Source organism: Amphibalanus amphitrite, unplaced genomic scaffold (assembly GCF_019059575.1).
Source record: "Amphibalanus amphitrite isolate SeventyFive unplaced genomic scaffold, NRLGWU_Aamphi_draft 000551F_arrow, whole genome shotgun sequence".
NCBI classification, from domain to species: Eukaryota; Metazoa; Arthropoda; class Thecostraca; order Balanomorpha; family Balanidae; genus Amphibalanus; species Amphibalanus amphitrite.
This window is the reverse complement of record NW_024882045.1, coordinates 371,253-379,189: the sequence shown is the minus strand read 5'-3', so window position 1 is coordinate 379,189 and position 7,937 is coordinate 371,253. Positions and strand designations below refer to the sequence as shown.

Sequence of the window (7,937 nt, the reverse complement as noted above, 5' to 3'; positions counted from 1 at the left end):
CAGTCAAAAGTTGCGCGAACGGAGTCGACCTTCAAAAAAACTGTTGGCACGTGTTTGTGGCGCGGCAGCTGGCAGTTGGCGGTGTTTCGCGTGGTGTGGAATTGCTGGTGATCACCGGCCCATGGCAAACACTGGCTCCAGCCCCTGGGTACGTCCCTGGGACCAACGCCGGTCTCCAAAGGTCGAGATTGTCCATTGAGTCCCATACTGTCCAGTGGCCCGATGGTCTTATGATGGCCTTTGAGGTTTTTTCACCGGCTTCAGAGGGCTCACATCGACCTATGAGGTCCCGCGCTGGCCTCCGAGGGCGCAAAATGGGCCTATTTCGACATCTGGGGGACTCCCGACTGCTTTTTGGGTGCCTACTGCCCCAGGCCGGTGAGGTGAGGGTCCCTACCTGTCTCTGAAGGTCCCATTTCGACATTCGAGATCCTTATTTTGGGTCACAGCAGAGGCCCATGCAGTTCCCTTTAGGCCCAATGCCGACGGTCATATAGCCGCTTCTGATGGCCCCACGTCCTCTTTTGAAGGCACCTCAGGGGTCATCAGAGGCCTGCCAGCCGCCAGGGGCACCATGGGCCTGTCAGGGGCACCACAGGGCACGGGCCTGTTAGAGCGGAGGCACTTCGGGCTTGTCAGGGGCACCACAGTCTTGTCAGGGTCCAGGGGCCCACTCGCGGATCCAGGGGGGGGGGGCGGCAGGGGCTAAAGCCCCCCCCCATTCGAAACTCGACAGGGGCGGCAATATAAATTAGTCCCCCCCCCCAAATGCACCGGGATTGGTCATTAAAATGATTGATTGCTGGTAAGTCCCAGCCTTCGATAGTGAAGTTCCTTTAGAAATTCCTTTCCGCGAAGCTCTAGCTTGATCAGGGGCCGAACGGCAAGGGTGTCCAACAGACACCTCCCGGCCCGCGAATGCGCCAAGCACCGACCCGGAGTGGGCTAACTGGTCAACAAAAGCAATTTTAAGTGTTTTTAAAGTAATATAAAGGCACGGGTCGGGTGGGCTACCATTTCAATATTTTTTATTTTTAGTTTAAAATATCGTTTCAGGGCTGTGACGAAAAACAAGTGGCTTAAATCCGATGACAAAACAGGATTTGGGGGTAACCTATAGGTTTGGCTCCTGACATGAGTTGCCCCCAAACGCAGGTCTGGATCCGCCAGTGCGCCTGGATAGCCTCTCAGGGCCCATAGCTTCTACAATATTTCTACATTGCTCAGTCGGACCGGCTGAACCTCGCCTTCAACTTGCAGTTAGTCTAGGACAGACGCATTGCAGAGCGACGTCTGCGCCCCCGAGTCGAGAAGCGCCAGCGTGTCCTTGTACCGTCCCCCGGGACCATGGACAAGTACAGGTACGACCTGTAACAGAACATGACACGCATCTTGTTCCTCCCGTCGGACCGACGCTATGGTGATCTCGCCGGTCGTCCGTCTCCGTTCCTGAGGGCGGCGGCGAACCGGGCTGCAGCCTCCTGATCCTCCTGCTCCCATGCAGATACCGGCTGTGTCGAAGCACACAACCATTGATGCCGCAGGCTCGAGCTGTTCTGCAATTTCTGCTCCGATGGCCTGGCCGCAGGCAGCTGAAACACAGTCGGTGCTCAGCCACAACTCGTGCACGCTCATCAGGCATCAGCTGCCAGTGCCTTGAACTGCTCGCCAGCCCACAGCAAATGGCTTTCACCACAGAGGACGCATCTCTTCTCACCTGAGGTGCTTGTCGTCTTCGTGGTGAGGAACATCCCAGCCGTCCTCTTCTGCTGACTGGGTGCAGGCGCAACTGCCTCACAGCTCAGCTGGATGCGCAGCTGCAGACGGCGCAGCTGCACTGGTCGAACTCCAGCAGGGTAGGTCTCACCAGTCCTAGGGAGAGTTCAGCCCAAAATTTCCGCATGTCAACTGGCAGCTTGCTCAGGAGATGACGCAGGTTCTCACAAGACTGCAGGTCACCCTCATATTCCAGTCTCTTCAATGTAGTCGTTGCACCGTGTACTGCTCCATAATACATAATAATACAAAATATGTTCCATAATACATAATAATTAATATGTATCTCTCCAGAGATCTGGCATCGAACGGCTTGGGAGCTGGACACGAAAACACAGTCTTGAGGGTCATCTGAACCACATCAATGCCTCTGCCATACATTTCCTTAACCCTCGCCCGCACATGCCATTTTCCCATCCTAGAACGCACATGGGGGGGGGGGTTGCCACCCCCATCCTAGAACGGACATGGGGGGGGTTGCCACCCCACGCGCCATTTCGTTCCTGTTGGAGATAGAGCTTAGCGGTAAAGACCAAAAAGATTCTTTGGGAAGAGACAAATCCAATGATACCCAGTTTTACCTTCTCAGGTCAGTCATTGACCTTCCAGGTCAGGTCAAACTAAAAAATGTTGCTGTTTTGGGTCACCGTTGGATATCAAGTGCGCTGCTTAGTGCTTATCATATGCCGATGACGATGCTGTTTTCTGGTGCCAAGCCAGCTAGTTAGAACCTCTTTGTCGCACTACCCGACCAGATTTTTGGTGCTGAGGTCATTTCAGGTCAAGTTAGGTCAAGGTCAATTATATGTGTTTGTATGTCTGTGTGTGTCTGTGTGTATACTGATGTGTGCACCGATTGTTTTTGTGTCCATATTTCATGAAATCATGATCTGAGAAGCTTCTACCAAAAATGCAGTCAAAAAATTTCACAAAAAGCAAATTCAGCTTGCCTAAAACGCAATTATCTTAGATGACCTAGGTTGACCTTGACCCTGACCTTGACACCTGTACATCGTCGAACAACATGTTCCATGATAGGTGGGAGGTAAGACTGGCAAAAAAGGCCGAAATCAAGGTTTCAAAAGCTCATAAGGCCCATGGCAAACGCAAGATGTTGAGAATTGGCCATTTGGGTCATGACTTGACCTGAAAACAAGGTCATATCTCCAAAACCAAACATCACAGAGGCTTGAAATTTTCAGTGGACATCAAGAAAGGATAGAGGAGCAGCTATACGAAAAATCAGCCTTCTACCTCTAAAAATGTTGAGTGCAGAGCAAAAGACTACCTGGGGGGTGGCAACCCCCCCCCCCCCCATGTGCGGGCGAGGGTTAACCCGCGCATGACTGGGGTATTTTCCATTAGGCGAGTGACTGGGGGGGCTCACCAGAGCCCCCCCCCCCTCCTATCTCCGAAACTACTGGGCCGATCGTCAAAATTCAAACGGCGTCTGATAGCCCTGGAAAAACTGTCGAACGAAACCTATTTTCATTTACCTTGAGGTCACCTCTGACGTCACAGGTCAGGTTAAAGTAAAAACTATCGGTATTTTTGCTTGGCCACAATTTAGGCTCTGGCCGCCGGCTGACAAGTCCGATCAGGCTCATTTTTTGGTTTCCGCACTCCTTGATATATGCTTAGGCCGAACTTTTACTTTGAATTTTTCAGGTCAAGACCAGGTCATCCTAGGTCACGAAAATTGTACATCATGTATCGGTCACGTGACGCACGTTTTATAGGTCATTTTCAGCTTAACCCGCGACCGCCTGGAGGGGTCGAATCCGACCCCCCCCCCCCCTCCGTTTTTCTTGAATAACTCATAAACTGCTTACGCTATTTTTTTTTTTTCTAAGCCGCCGCCCATGATCAGACGACCAGGAGTGTCCACCCACTGACCCACGCGACAACAGCACCTTACGTTAACACCTCCCAAGACAAAAATATGAAGAAAGTCGCGACACTCCCTGCTAAGAAAAAGGAAAGCAAACAAAACAAAGCTAAATACAATACTTAGTAAGTTAGTAAAATGTCATAAGAAGAGGCAAAGAAGTCAAGACTAAATGTAGCTTGACTGGCCGCTACACCATTCCCAAAGAAGATAGTGAGAAGGAGAGAGTGATCCAGGGGTTAGTGGTAATAAGCGCATGCAAAGCTTGCATCATAGAAGAGGGACAGAGCCTAGTCACACCCGGAGGAGTCAGATCCTCACCGAAAAGGGATACCGAGCTAAGCAAGCTTGTTGCTCGGTAAACCCAGTTCGGTGGGAAGTATCGTAGGGCTGATTTACGTATTGTTACGTATCCAGGAGTACTTAAGTGTGACTTGTAAGTACACAAAACAAGACGAGACGACCGGTATACAAATAGCAAGTAATGTAAATAGACAGAAAGCTAGGTCATTGAGCGATGGCGATGATTCAAAGACATACAGTTAGTACTGTACGTACTGTATGATGTTTATAGGGAGAAAAAGCAAAGCTTAACAAAAATAAAAGGGCAAAACAAAAATGTGGGATAAAAGTTCGAGAAGAAGTAAAAGACAAACAGGGAAAAGACATAAGGACCACTAAATACCACCACCTCTTGTGGCGATCTAGGTACCCAGTTAGAACATACCTACCCAGTTACAGAGATGTACAATGCTCCAAAATTAGGTATGCATAAGTGATATGCATTAAAGACAAATTCTGTAATTGTGTACATATAACTATGTACTGTGCAAGTATGTACCTGTGAGAGAGCGGGTAAAAAATACATTATCAGGTAAATGTACGTACATACCCACAATAAATAAAATGGGGGATCATTTCATTGGCAGGTATTCGTATGTTTACGAACGCAGGTGGAACACAAGAACATAAATGTCAGTGTTGGCAATGGTATCAGTATTGATCGATAAAATACTGCTTTGAGAAATCCTTGATTTCTCTCTTTGTTAGTGGAACTGCTTCCATATCTGTGAACTTAGGACCAATTATTGAGTTCCAAATTCTAGGTGCAGACCACCTAGTAGTGTAGCTGCGATAATTTTTTTCTGAGAAGAACTCGTGGAAATGATGGGTCGAGCGAGTATCTCGAAGCGGTTCGAGTATCGTAAAAAGTCTGTCAATAGATGAAGGCAAAGTTCCTTTCAACTTTCTATGCATTAGCAGAAGCATCTGCTGCTTACCAATGTCTCTCAACTTAAGTATTTTCAGTTTCTTAAAAATTGGTGCTGTGTGTGCGAGTCTATGTTCGCCATCAATCATTCTGACCACACGCTTTTGTAATTTCTCGAGCTTATTTACGTTTGTAATATAAGTGTTGCTGTAAAGCATACAGCAGTAGTTGATATACGGAAGGAAAAGTGCGTTATATAAAAGAAGCAGCTGTTTAGGTACCAATATATACCTAGCTCTGCTTATGAGTCCAACGTTACGAGTCAGCGTTGTAGAAAGGTGTGAAATGTGTGATTTCCATTTCAGATCGTCATCTACGTACATGCCCAAGTACTTAACTGTTTTAACAAATTTAATATGTGCACCAGAGAGCAAAACAGACACATTGACAGCGCGTTTAGAATTATTGTAGAGCTGACAAAAAGTTTTGTCTGTATTTAAAGATAATTGGTTTGCTTGAAACCAAACAGCTATCTTGGGCATTGTGGCGTCGATGACTCTTTGCAAATGGGCTTCATCATTGCCTTCAATGAAAATGGCAGTGTCATCTGCATACAGATATGCAGTTATATCATCAGAAATGGAGGGAAAGTCATTGATGTAAATTAAAAACAGAAGTGGCCCAAGGATGGAGCCCTGGGGAACACCGATATCAACCGAAGCAAGGCTGGAGCGAACATGCTCTACCTCAACACATTGTGTGCGGCCTTCTAAATATGATTTCAGCATCATAAGTGCATTGTCACGTATACCGTAAGCATACAGTTTCTTAAGTAAAATGGTTTGGTTCACAGTGTCAAATGCTTTTCGGAGGTCAAGGTATAAGCCGCAGACAACTTTGCCTGCTTCAAATGCTTGGTTTACCTTTTCTTGAACCAAAAGAAGGGGCATGTAAGTGCTCATGCTTTTTCTAAAACCAAACTGAAATTCGGTGATGATTTTGTTATGTTCAAAGAAATGCTCAAGTCGGGTATGTACTAGTTTTTCTAGTATTTTCGATATAAAAGGCAGTATGCTTATTGGTCTATAGTTTGTAAAACGTTGCTTATCCCCTGCTTTAAAAATTGGTTTTATAACCGCCGTTTTCAAAGGGCGAGGAAACACGTTTTGGCGTAAGCATAAATTCAAGAGAAAGACAAGCTCTCTTAGGACAGTCTGGTAAGTTGCTTTAAAAATACGTGCATTAATGCCGTCTATTCCACCACCAACTTTTTTGGTGCTATTTACTATCTCAGTAACTTCAATGTCATTAGTTTCGGTGAATGATGATAGTGAGTTTCCTAGTCCTCTAGGAAGATTTTCAATAGGGTCGGTGGGACAAGGAGGTATCCGCTCTTTTAAGTCATTGCCAACACTAGCAAAGTATGAGTTAAAAGATTCGGCGATTATTTTTGGGTCATTTTCAACATCATCACCAATCTTAAAAGAAGGTGGACTTTCTTGTTTAATTATGTTTCCTTTCGTTATCTCGTTCAGTAGCCGCCAGGTTTCCCTCGGGCCACAATCTTTTAGTGCATTCTGATAGTAAGTTTGTTTGGCTTTCCTCAGTATATGAGTGAACAAATTCTTATAACGTTTGTAGTTGTTGATATTGAAGGGAGACGGGTGTCTATTCTTTATACGAAAAAGCTCGTTTTTTCTGTTAATGGAAATCAATAAGCCAGGGGTAATCCATGGTTTAATAGGTGTCTTTTTCCGAGTGGGAGTATAGGTGTGGCTGCACCTAGATATCTCGGAAGTGTAGGCTTCTATAAATGTTGTACATGCGTGTTCCGCATCAGTTTCATTACAGAAGTCTCTTAGTTTCAACTGCAAACGAGTTTGCAAGTGAGGAATCATGTTATAGTTAAAAGAAGTGATGGTTTGCCTCATATGTTTATGAGAATTGTCTGTTCTGAGAGTAAGATCGACAAACACTGGGAAATGGTCTGATAAGTCACTCAAAATAAGACCTGGGTCATTCAAGATTGAAAGGTTATTAGAGAATATATTGTCAAGCAGTGATGCACTATCGACACCAAGTCGTGTAGGTCTAAAAATACATGGAAAGAAACCATTCGTGGTAAACATGTGCAGAAAGTTTTCAACAGAGCTATCTGTTGCAACTTGGAAAAGGTCATAGTTAAAGTCACCGGTGATAATAACATCCTTATGACATATACTTGTGTGTTCAAGTACCTCAGTCATTTGGTCAATAAACTGGGAAGAACATAGACGTGGGGGCCTGTAGACAACACCAAGTACAATTTGTTTGGATTGTACAGTACTTTCAACAAATAAAGATTCTGTCTCATCAATCTTATTGATTTTTAGAGGCGATGTTGAGCTTATGCACTTATTGCATATATACATCGCAACACCTCCACCTGTTTTATTAGGACGACTACTAAAAATTGAAGTATAGCCTGGGAGATGCCTGTACTGCTCTGTGAAAGGATCTAGCCAGGTTTCTGTTAAGCAAATAACACTCCAGTGTTTGCCGGTTGAGTAAATGAAAGTTTGAAAATCATCAAACTTTTCATTGGTGAGAATGGATCTAACATTGATGTGCATAATAGAAAGCCCATCACTATGCTCATGGGAAAACAGTTCCGGTTGAAAAGGAGTATAATATTTGCAGTTACGTTTCAGGTGTTCGTATTGCTCATGTAAAAAGGAAAGGTTCGTAGGGCCAACACTTTGAAACGGGTTAAATATTTTGTTATTAAGGAGAGGTGGAAGGGTTTCATGTGGTTGCGCTTGCATATAGTATTATGCAAAGAAGGTTGAGTGAAAGGTGATGAAAGGTACTGGAAGGAAACCCTATCAGGTGATTTAGGGATTGGGTGTAACTAAAATAAGCTATAACAAATTTACCAAACAATGCCTGATATAATTACCAGGACACATTTGTTACATATATCAAAACGTTGATGCATGTAAGTTAGCACATATTACGAAGTGGTATGTGCAGTAGTAAGCTGGTGACATGAAATAATTTCCATGAAGGGAGCTAACCATGTTA

At 45.0% G+C, this 7,937-nt stretch overlaps 1 protein-coding gene across 2 annotated transcripts in view; it reads left to right on the top strand.

Annotated features, from left to right (window-relative positions):
• The first annotated feature begins 5,223 nt into the window (after positions 1-5,223).
• LOC122393747 (2-oxoglutarate-Fe(II) type oxidoreductase ppzD-like) overlaps positions 5,224-7,937 on the top strand; it is a 46,247-nt gene continuing 43,533 nt past the window's right edge. The window contains exons 1-2 of one of the 2 annotated variants that reach the window (XM_043390050.1): positions 5,224-5,251; positions 5,915-6,091. The gene's annotated coding sequence lies outside the window, so the exon portion shown is untranslated. Of the gene's footprint in view, positions 5,252-5,485; positions 6,092-7,937 lie in introns of those variants that run through there. The other variant, XM_043390049.1, reaches the window with a different exon arrangement.